We start from the raw sequence: 12,749 nt of genomic DNA, 5'->3' as shown, positions 1-12,749 counted from the left end.
CCTTTTTCGGATTCCCAAAACCGCCATTAACCTCCCTTTTTCTCCTCTCTCTTAAAATGCCTCCAAGACTTTCAAAAGAATTACTTCAACTCAGAAATACCTTCAATCCAAAATACATTGCCAAGAAAAAGATGGCTCCCAAAACCGCTGCAAAACCAGATGAAATCATCCCTGCCACTGCCAAACCAACTGTTGCACGAAAGAAGACAACTGCCAAAAGGGGCGGTGGTCGTGGCAGAGGAGGAAAAAGTAGGAATCCTCTTATTTCTCTCCAACTTGATGCTGAAGTGGATATTGACACCGATGAAGAGAACTCCGGTTCTAAGGCAAACAAAAATGATGAAGAAATTCAGAAATCAAATGAGGTTGCCAAAACCAATGAAAAAGAAGAACAATCAAGTGAGATTAAAGAGGGGGAAATTGGTAGTGAGGAAAAATCAGAGAGAGATGAAGAGCAATCAAAAGAAAGCGAAGAAAAATTAGAGGGAAACAACGAAAAAGAAAGTAAAGAGAAATCAGAAGGAGAAAAAGAAAAATTAGATGAGAAAAATGAAAGGGATTCAGACGGAAAGGAAAGGAAGGAGGAAAGTGATGTTGCAATTGAGAAGAATGATGATGATGTGCTCTTAAAAGATTTAGTGAGTGACACTTTAGAGAAGGATAAGAGGAGTGAAATTGATGCAACGGAGGCCTCCAATGTTGAAAAGGAAATCGGTTCCAATGCTGAAAAAATCGATTATGAAGTTGTTGATGTTGAGGATCGTGATGATGCCACTGTGGTGTTTGATGATGGGCTTGACCCATTATTTTCAAAACCCGCATCACGAACCCGGTCCAAGAGGAAGATGCTTGAAATATTTGGTGATGATGATGAGGATGTGACCCCGGAGGCATCCCCTCCAAAACCCAAGGCTACTCAAAGAAAAAGGGGATCCGGATCAAAATCCAAAGCACCCAAAAGGGCTCGTTATCAGCGGGATTTACCAAGCATAGATGAGAATGAAATCGTTGAGGAGAAGGTGCCTCTCAACACATGCATGGACCTTGTTGTTGCTCCTTATGCCGAATCATTCAAGAATGATATCCTCAACCATCTCAATTCTCTCGATCTCCCGGAGGAGATCTTCAAGCTATGTCACGGTATGCTGATTTGTTGCTTTCACAGTGGAAGGCGCTACAAGAAGTCCTGGTATGACACATCTCTTGCTTTCAAATACTTCAAAGAGGCTATGTATGCACAGGGTTGGGTGAATCTGTTGGACAAATATAGTCCTACGTACTTGTCCGAAATCATCCAATTCTATGCAACAGTCAAGGTAGATGTTGAATCTGGAACTCTTTCAGCCTTTATAAATCAGAAACCCTTTGTCCTAACCATTGACCAACTTGCTGCTCATCTGGATATTTGTGATGTCGGGCTTACCTCCTTCCCAAAACATGATTGGGGGGAAGTTGATGAGGTTACCTCTACCCAGGTCATGAAGGTTGTTCGACCTCATGATAATGATGGCCCTACCAACATATATGCCTTTGAATTAACCGCACCCATCCGGTTCATCTTTAACCTGGTTTTTCGTAACCTTGTCCCTTCCAACAATAGCCGTGGGAGATGTTCACTCCTTGACATGCTCCTAATCCATCACATTGTCAAGCACAAACCCATTAACCTTCCCCGTCTTATGTTTCACCGAATTCTTGAAATGTCCACTGAGTTCCAAAGTGGCAACTTTGACAAAAATGCCGTGGTTCCTTATGGTATGTGGCTCTCGATCATTTTTATGAGGGAGGGGTTAGTGTTGAAGGGAAGCCCTGCGATTGAGAAATTGAGTGATGAAATGACACCGGGCCTTCTTTCTCGGATGAACTTGGAGATTAAGAATGGCAAATTGGAAAGGAAGAATCAGTCCGGTTCTACAGTGGGTTCTACCGTTGAAATGGGTGTGGTACTAGCAAAGTTGGATGAGCTCCTTGGGATTGTGAATCGGCTGGTCAAAGAACAGGGCAAGTTGAGGGATGAAGTTGGTGATCTTCGCACTATGAATGAAGATCTTCTTGAACGTCTTCAGAATGCCTCCTAAACTCATGCCTCTTTAACCCGTCTCTCCTCTTGAACTTTGGCTCTTTGTTTTTTTTTAAGACACTCTCTTGCACCTTCGGTTGTTTGTTTTTATCTTGCTTGAACTATTTGCGTGTGTTTTAATCGTGTTGCTTGCCTTTTTGAACATGTTTTCTCCTCCTTTGACGATGTCAAAAGGGGGAAGTAGTTTAATTATGCCATGTGTGATCTTCTAACTCTTAGGCTAACGTCCACCTTAATTATGTCTTAGCTTCCATGATTAGATGTTTTACTTTGGCCAAGCATGTTTGCACCTTTCGACTACCTTGATCATGTTTATTAATTATGTTTATGTTGAAATTGACCAAAGACCGACTAACCATGGGCTAAGGGGGAATATCACACATGTTTGGACTTGTCATCATCAAAGGGGGAATTTGTTAGAACACATTAGATTGATGATGCCAAGTCCCCTTGTTATTTGATTGTTTGCTCTTAGTTGAAATAATTAGTGAATGAAGCAATCAAATGGACTTTCAACAATGATTCAAGATGATCAAGCCAATCAAGGAAGTCAAGACAATGATACTTTCCAAAGCCTTAGTCGATATATGTAAGAGTAAGTGTAACATTCTCATTTAAGTCAAGTAATGGCAAAACCATGCAACGGTCATTTGTCTGTACCGTGGTTTCGGTACTATCATACGGAGGAGTTTTCGTCCAAATGTTTTTAAAGTGTCAAAACTTTGCAAACTTTAAACCTTAAACATTTGAATTTTCAAAAGTTTGAAAACAATCTGAAATTTTGGAGTCACAAGCCCACTTGTCTAAGCCTCTAGATTTGTGCAAACACCTTTTACTAAAATGGCAAAAAAGACTTGTCAAACTTCTAAAGTAAGAAAAGCTTTTTGCCATTTTGGTAAATTGTCACATGTTGAGTGTAGAAGCTTAAGTTTTCTGATTTCTTAAGCCCCAAGCCTACAAGTCTAACACTTACCATCACTCAAAGCTATCATTTTAATATTGGATTTAATTTTTCTAAGTGTACTTACCTAAGACTAAATCCACTATAAATAGAGTGTCTTAGTCACATTTATTTCTTAAGACTTCCAAAGCATTTATTGTAAAAACCTTGCAAATCATTTGTGCATTGAAAGCTTTGTTCTTCAAGTATTTGCAAAACGTTTTTCTGATTTTAAGTCTTCAAAATTGTTTTCGAAAAAATTTGTAAAACTTCCAAGTATCGATTCATTTGTCTTTGTGACATGATGAGTTTGTTCCATGATTCTCGTGTTAGATCTTCATTGTAATCTCCATGTTCATTTAAGTGAACTCTTGAGATTCAAGATTCTGTAACACCTTGAGATAGAACCCATAAACTCTTGAAGCGGAGTAGCTTTAAGTTTGAGTGCAACCGGAGTAGGTTGGCGAGTTATTTTCATTGTAAGGGGTTTAGTAAGTTTGAGTAAATTTCTAAACAAGCAATAAAATAACGGTTGGACGTAGGCCTCGGAGTAGAGGCTGAACCAATTTTTAAAATGTCGTTTGTTTGTTCATTTACTTTTACGTTCTTCCACTTTGCTATTTCTCGCATGTACCTAATCAAGTTCTGTGTCACAGTCACCTATACCGTGACATAGAACTGCTGTACCTCTTGTGAACTTACATTCAATTAAGTTTCTCAAGTCTTGTACTTCAATATTCTTTACTTAAGTTAACTAATTAACCAAGTTAAGAATAAAATTTTTAAAAGGTACACCTAATTCACCCCCTCCCCCTCTTAGGTGTTAAATCGTTCTTAACTCTTCACTATGGTGCTATTCCAATGCCATTTATGGCGCAGGTTGAACATATGATAGAGAATTATATGAACACCGGTAACCAAAGGAGTCGACGGATTCGTCACGAAAAACCATACCCTGAATGGATAGATAGACAATACCCATATCCACCGGGTTATAAGATTCCTGATTTCACATTGTTTTCGGGCGATGGAGAAGTGTCAACGATGGAGCATTTAACTAGGTTTACCAGTCAATGTAGAGAAGCTGCGGATAATGATTATTTAAAATTAAGATTATTTCCCAGTTCATTGACCAAAACTGCTTTTAGTTGGTATGTTCATTTAGCGCCCAATTCTATACAAGATTGGAAGGCGATGAAAAACCAATTTCATAATCATTTTACTAGAATAGATCCTGGTATTACGATTAGTGATTTAACTAGAATCCAACAAAAAACAGGGGAATCTGTAGAAGACTATCTAACTAGGTTTAAGAATGCCAAGATTAGATGTCATTTAAATTTACCCAAGGGGGAATTCATAAGGATTGCTCAAGATGGTCTAGCAATTCCATTCAGGAAGCGCTTTGATGGAATTATTTTTAGGAATTTTATGGAACTTACCGAGTCAGTTACTAAATATGAGCAAGTGTTGAGCGAAGAAAGCCAACAAAGGCATAGAGCTTTTAATTGTATGAATTTTGAAGAAGAAGAAGAATTTTGTGAAATAAATATTGCAGAAATTCCTAAAGGACCTTCTTTTCAATGTGCGCCATTGGAGCGAAAAGAGATCTCTGCAAATAGAGATATGAAAAATAATAAAAAACACCTTTATACTTTTGATATAACAAAAGGAGAAGAAATTTTTAGGTACTTACATGCGAATAACATAATTAAAATAAAAGGAAATCATAAAATTCCTTCAACACTAGAAACAAAAGGGAAAACTTTTTGTTTATGGCATAATGCTAGATCCCATACAACTAATAACTGTTTTGTATTTCGAAATACTTTGCAGGATTTGATTGATAATGGTCAGATTTTGTTTTCAAGTGGGGATAATGTCAAGACTGATGATGATCCGTTTTCAGTTTTGAATTTTGAATGTAATATGTTCGATTTTTCTAAATCCATCATTTCTGCTGATGATTTACAGGAAGAGCGAGCGCAGCGTTTCTTTGACCACTTGATAGACCAACAGTTGTTGATCTTCCCAAAGATTGACAATGCTGATATGGAAGGAGTATGGAAATGGCATATGACTGAACTTCACACCACTGACAAATGTCAGACTTTCTGAGCTTTTGTTGCAAGACTTGTGCAAAAGGGGAAACTTCCCTTGCTTCCTATTGATGGAGAGGCTTTGGACCTTGGTAGCAAAGAGAAGATCTTGGAAGCCATGAAGGGTAAATCTGTCAAAATTGATAGGAATACTGACTCTAAGACTTATAAGGATGTTTTGGAGGCAGATCCAGCTCATTCACGGTTGATTCAGAGCATGAAGAATCTTCGAAGGAATATGTGCTTTGGATGTGCAGACATCTTGCACTTTGAGTTGGTGCGAATCCAGGCAATTCCAAATGATCCTAAGTGGGTCCCGGCATATCAGCGCCGATCAATGAAGAGGGTCCGAGAGTTAGAAGCTGGGGTTTCTAGTAAGGGATCTAGGGGAATGCAAGTGTTAGGTACAGTAAGGAAACCTCTAGAGGAATTGAAGAATCAGACCAATATCCCTATGTCCAAGATGCCAACAAAGACTCAAAAGAAGAAACAAGCTAAAGTCCTGGCTGCCAACGCTCGCGCTAAGTTTGGGATGCAGTTAATGCAAGAAGCCATGGTTGCTGATGTCAGGGTTCAGGAGCAGAAAGTGAAAAAAATGAAAGAAATAGAGAAAGAAGATAATGCTGATATAAATGCTCTTAACAAGATGAGCGACTTAGATGCTTGCGTTGACGCTATAGATAAGCTTAGCGATCAAGTAATGAATGCTGAGAAAGAAGATGGGGAATTAGAGGATTTTTCTGATTCAGAGTTAGATCTACTTGTAACGGATGAGGATCTCCAGCCAATTCAATTTGGGTCCATAGATCCAAGTACTTTGGAATGCATGATGGTAACTATGTTGCCAAAAGAGTTCAGCGCTAAAGCCTCAGAGAAAGTGATACCAGGTATTTCTGATTGTGTCATTGCTAGTAATTTTATCCGTAATGATTCTTTAGATTGAGACCTGACTGATCAAGAGATAAATGGAATTATTAAAGCCCTATTTGTTAGAAGAGGGGTTGACGCTGACCATTGTAAACCTTTATACATTAAAGTCAAATTAGAAAACCATATTTTAGGTAAGGCTTTAATTGATAATGGCGCTACGACTAATATTGTGCCAATCGCTATTCTTCAGTTAGTAGGAAAAACAGAAAAGGATATAACTCCTTGTAAGGTGTCAATTACTAGCTTTACTGGTACCACAGAGTGTTGTGAAGGCACGATTTCATTAGCCATAAAAGTGGGGTCATGTACAAAAACAATGCCTTTTTTCGTGGTTAGAAGTATAACCACCTATAATATTTTGCTCGGAAGAAGTTGGTTACATAAAACCTACTCTATTCCATCTTCATTACACCAGTTATTGGTAATGTGGAATGGTAAAAAATATGAAATAATCTATGCTGATATTCCATCAGTGGAGATTAATGTAACTAACTTGGATTTTGATGATAAGAAACAGATCCCAGCGCTGAGGATCGAAACGCTTGAACAAATGCAGACAGTAGACCTAGAAGAGCAGAATATCTTCAGCAAGGTTGAACAACTTCGAATAGAAGAAGTAGAAGACACTCAAGAAGAAAAGTCCAGAAGCAACAGCGGGAACTCAGGAATGGAGTTTACTTCCGTTTAATTACTAGAATTTAGTAATAGTTGCTTGCATTTTTATTTACCTAAGAATATTGTAATGACTTTGTTAATTAATAAGAATTACAATTTGGAGATTAATGATTCTTCTATAGAAATAGTTGATGAATTATGTTCAAAAGATGGTAAATCTGAATTAGATACACCATTAACATGGATAGAAAGGCCATGGGTAAAAAATGAGGACATAAGGCGAGAGTCTCAAGATCCTTTGGAAGAGGTGAACTTGGGTACTACAGGGGAACCTAGATTCACATATATGAGTCAAAATCTGTCGAGCGCTGAGAAAAGAGCGTTGAAGGCAATCCTCTTTGAATATAGAGACTGTTTTGCATGGGAACATCATGAAATGTCGGGCGTTGACCATAGTATTGCAAGGCATCGGTTGCCTATTAAACCAGGGTAGAAACTTGTGATACAACAACCTCGAAGAATGTCATCCGAAGTCATTCAAGCTGTTAAAGAAGAAATTAGCAAACTTTTAAAAGCAAAGTTTATTCGGCCTGTTAAATATGTTGAATGGGTTGCTAATATAGTTCCAGTAATTAAGAAAAATGGAAAAATACGGGTATGTATTGATTTCAGAGATCTGAATAAGGCTACCCCTAAAGATGAATATCCAATGCCTTTAGCGGATATATTAATTGATGCAACAACTAGACATAAATATTTAACATTTATTGATGGTTATGCAGGATACTATCAAATTAAGATAGAAGAAAAGATTGTTATAAAACAGCATTTCGATGTCCTGGATCATTAGGGACATTTGAAGATCAACTCGGTCGAGTCACCAGCCTTACTCGGCCGATTCATGGTATTATTACATAATCTACCCGCATGCTTAGCTCACTACACATCGTTACACATAAAACTATCACTATTGAATCAAATAAGCTATACACATCATTATTTAAACACAACAACAATTCACTTCCCATCACACTGTTGGAAAATAGGGGCTTTTTATGCCTTGAGTATTTTTCATTTGTCCCACATTGGTAGTGAAAGGCTTGTTTCTTGTGTTTATATAACAACCCTTCTCATACCATATCACTAGTGGGTCATGGGAAGCTTTTGTGGAAGCCTTGCGAGGTGCTTAATTCAGCTCGCACACGCGCGCGCGCGCGTGCCCGTGCCCGAGCCCGGCCCGGATCCGTGATTTGTGATTCCGGATTCGGGATTCTGGGATTCTGGAATCGGGATTCTGGAATCGGGAATCGGGAATCGGGAATCGCCTGCGGCGGGCTGTGCCTATCTTTTTGGGCTAGAGCCGCGTGTGTTTTTGAATAAGGATGAAGTGTCCAGGTTCATAGGAGCCTGTCCAGGTGCATAGTCAAACCGAATCGTCTGCAATTAAGAGCTAAATCTTCTGTGTTAATGGCCTCTTAATTGCATTTGACTGCAGTAATTGTGGTGTCGTTTTGGCTCCTCACCTGCACCTTTTCTCCTATAAATAGGACCTGCTTTCTCACTTCAGAAACACACAACTATTCTCTTCCTCTCTTCATTCTCTATAATTTCTGGGTAAAGATAAATATTGTCGTTCCAATGCTCTCAGTCTCGAGTGGGCGCGCCTGAGTGCAGTAGTGTAAATCCTTGGGGAACTACCGGTCATTTGCTGATCGCCACCACGGTCGTACCGGAAATATAGTTTTCAAGGCAGTGGCTCACATACCACGTCACTACAAATTCGGTCATCTCTTCTCCTTTTCATTGTTACTGCAATTTTAGTCTAACAATTTGAAAACTATATTTTTGTTGCTGTAACAATGTCGATCATGTCTAAGAATGCTCCTGATTTGTCAAAAGTCGAACCCTTAGATGGTCAGAACTATAAGCTTTGGTCTCAAAAATTACTGATGTTCTTTGAGCAGTTTGAAATTGATTACGTTTTATTTTCTGACCCGCCTACGCCAGAATCGAAATTGCTTTGCATCATCTGTTGAGACCACACCTCCTGCAATTTCTGTAGTCAAGTCAAATGAAGAGGCTATTAAAAAACATGATAAGGATAATAAAACAGTTAGGTTTAACCTCCTTAATCTTATGACTAATACCCTATTTGACTTGTTCATGGTTCATAAATCTGCTAAAACCATATGGGAATTACTTGAGAAAAAATATGGGGCTGATGATGCGGGTAAAAAGAAGTATGTCGTCGGGAAATGGCTGGGGTTCCAAATGGTAGATGACAAACCTATAATGGAACAAGTACATGTCTATGAGAATTTCTGTGCTGACGTAGTTAATGAAGGGATGAAACTAGATGAGATTTTTCTAGCAAATGTGTTACTGGAAAAATTCCCCCCTTCCTGTTCTGACTATAGGAACCATCTGAAACATAAGAAAAAAGATCTTTCTTTCCAAGAATTAGTGAGTCACATGAGGACCGAGGAGGCAAATCGTCTCAAAGACAAAACCATTAGTGTGTCTGTAAATGCTTCTAATGCTTCTGTCAAGGCTAATTTGGTTGAGTCGAGTGGTCCGTCCAATGTTGAAAAATTCAAGGGTAAGGGTAAGGCCAAGGTTGGTCAGGGGAAGAACCAGGGTCCTGCTAAGAAAAATGGTCCAGGGAAGCATACGAAACCAGTTGCTAAAATTCAGAAACCAAAGGGGCAAATTGTATGCTATGTCTGTGGAAAAGCTGGTCACAAAGCCTACCAATGCTCCGAAAAGAAATCTCTTTGGCGAATCTTTGTGGATTGATGACATCATTCTTCTTTGTGGTTGTGGAAGCTAATGTGGTGGGTAATGTTCTTGAATGGGTCTTGGACACGGCGCTTCTAGACACCTCTGTCTTTGATAAGGGGTTATTTCTTTGAGTTCGAGGAGGTAGCTGATGGGGAATGCGTTTTCATGGGTAACTCTTCATCCGCTCCGATCAAAGGCAAAGGCAAGATCTTTCTCAAACTCACCTCGGGGAAAACACTTGCTCTAAATAATGTTTTGTATGTACCCTCGTTACGTCGAAACCTTGTGTCTGGTGCCTTATTAAACAAAGCTGGGTTGAAACTTGTTTTTGAGGCTGACAAGGTGGTAATGTCGCGTAATGGGGAATTTGTGGGCAAGGGTTATCTTTCTGGGGGTCTTTTTGTATTGAACACTGTTTCAGTTTCTAATAATATTGCTTCTACTTCTGCTTATATCGCTGAGTCTATTGAAGTTTGGCATGGTAGATTAGGTCATGTGAATGTTGACTATATTAAAAAACTTAGAACTATGTGTTTAATTCCAAGTTTGACGAGTCAAGAATTCTCTAAATGTGCTAGCTGTGTTGAGACTAAATTCACAAAGAAACCTAGTAAACCTGTTACCACTAGGAAAACGAGTCTTCTTGAGCTAATTCACACCGACCTAGCTGACTTCAAAAATGTTGCAAGTAGAGGTGGTAAAAATTATTATGTCACTTTTATAGATGACTGTTCAAGGTACACCCGTGTTTATTTGCTTAAGACAAAAGATGAAGCAGAACATTCGTTTATAAGTTTTAAGAATGAAGTCGAAAACCAACTTGATAGAAAAATCAAAAGGGTAAGGTCTGACAGAGGAGGCGAGTATAAATCAAACTATTTAGCCGAGTTTTGTGAGAAAAACGGTCTAATACATGAGACTAGTCCACAGTACTTACCTCAATCCAATGGAGTAGCTGAACGAAAAAATAGAACTTTAAAAGAAATGATGAATGCTATGCTTTTAAGTTCTGGCCTTTCTGAGGATATGTGGGGGGAAGCAATTCTATCGGCTTGTCATATTCTTAACCGTGTACCTTATAAGAAGTTAGACAAGACACCCTACGAGATATGGAAAGGCTATCCTCCTAACCTGAGCTTCCTAAGGGTATGGGGATGTTTAGCTAAAGTGGGTTTACCTAACTTTAGAAGACCTACAGTTGGACCTAAAACCTATGATTGTGTTTTTATAGGTTATGCTCAAAATAGTTCTGCATATAGATTCATGTCTTTGAGTGATCGTTCTATATCTGAAGCTAGAGATGCTGTGTTTTTTGAGCATGTTTTTCCATTACAGAAGAATGTTGATTCATCCCCTAGTTTGCCTGTTACATCTGTTGATATCTCTTCACATGCTAGTAGTAGCACTTCTATTGATCATGTTGCTGAACCTAGAAGGACTAAGAGACCTAGATGTTCTAAAAACTTTGGACCTGATTTTGTTTCAACATTCTTTGTCTGAACATGGTTACACTGTTTGTGCTAGTGATGAGTTTGTTTCAGCCTTTTTAATAGAAGATGACCCAAAAACCTATAGTGAGGCAATGAAATCTATTGATGCTAATTTTTGGAAAGATGCTATTAAAAGTGAGCTTGATTCTGTTGTATCTAATCAGACTTGGGAGTTGACTGATTTACCTAAAGGTAGTAAACCCATTACGAGTAAATGGATTTTCAAAAAGAAAATGAGACCTGACGGTACAATAAAAAGATTCAAAGCTAGACTTGTGGTTAGAGGTTTTACACAAAAGAAAGATATTGATTTTTTTGATACTTATTCACCCGTGACCAAAATATCGACTATTAGAACTCTTGTCGCCTTAGCTGCTATTCATAACCTTTTTATACATCAGATGGATGTCAAAACTGCTTTTTTGAATGGTGAGCTAAGGGAAGAGATTTATATGTCGCAACCTGAAGGGTTTGTGGTAGAGGGTCAAGAGAATAAGATGTGTAAACTGAATAAATCACTATACGATGCGAAACAAGCACCTAAAAAAGTGGTATGAGAAATTTAACAACACTTTGGTAAGTAATGGCTTTATGGTAAACAATTCTGATTCATGTGTTTATTCAAAAGTAATAGAATCTGATTGTGTGCTTATATGCCTTTATGTTGATGACATGTTATACTTGGTAATAATTTGGAGGTAATAATTAAAACCAAAGAATTTTTGTCATCACAATTTGAGATGAAGGACTTAGGAGAAGCTGATGTAATCCTAGGAGTTAAGGTTATTCGAAACTCTAAAGGAATTTCTTTAAGTCAATCTCATTATGTGGAAAAAGTGTTGAAAAAGTTTAACTGCTTTGATGTTGTGCCTGCTAGGACACCCTACGATGCTAGTATACACTTATGTAAGAACTTGGGTAAGAGTGTATCCCAAGAAAAGTATGCTAAAATCCTAGGTAGTGTGATGTTTCTTATGAACTGTACTCGACCAGATATTGCCTATGCAGTTAGTAGACTGAGTCGTTACACACATAACCCTAGTAGTGAACATTGGAATGCTCTTCGTCGTTTACTAAAATACCTAAAAGGAACAGTTGACCTTTGCTTGCATTATAGTAAATTTCCTGCTGTGTTAGAAGGATATTGTGATGCAAATTGGGTTTCAGGTAACGATGAGATCTGTTCTACTAGTGGTTATGTCTTCACCATGGGTGGAGGTGCTATATCGTGGAAGTCTACTAAACAGACTTGTATTGCACGCTCTACCATGGAGTCGGAGTTCATAGCTCTTGAGTTGGTAGGACAAGAGGCTGATTGGTTGAAAAACCTATTAGCAGATGTACCAGTGTGGGGGGGACAGAATATTCCGGTCTCCTTACACCGTGACTCACAAGCAGCTATTGGTGCTGCTAAGAATAGTGTCTATAATGCGAAGAAAAGACACATTCGAATCAGGCACGCTGCAGTTAGACAACTCCTTGATAATGGAGTAATCGCTTTAGACTATGTGAAGTCCGAAAGCAATCTGGCTGATCCTTTTACTAAAAGATTGACTAGGAGACTAGTCGTTGAAACGTCGAGGGGAATGGGACTTAAGTCCTTAAGTCAAGAGTGACTAGGCCTAAAGTTTCTATTCCTATGGCGTTATATGATTCATAGCCTTAACTGGTGGTGCTTTTGAGACGCACTTGATGTATCATACATAAGGTTGGACTTATGTCCTTAATGGCTCATGTAAGAAGTGCTATTGAGAAGCACTTGAGCCACCTACGTAGGTGTGTTGATTACAAAGACTATGAGAAGTCTTCTGAAC

This window comes from Silene latifolia, chromosome 10 (assembly GCF_048544455.1).
Source record: "Silene latifolia isolate original U9 population chromosome 10, ASM4854445v1, whole genome shotgun sequence".
NCBI lineage: Eukaryota > Viridiplantae > Streptophyta > Magnoliopsida > Caryophyllales > Caryophyllaceae > Silene > Silene latifolia.
This window is presented reverse-complemented; position numbering follows the sequence as displayed.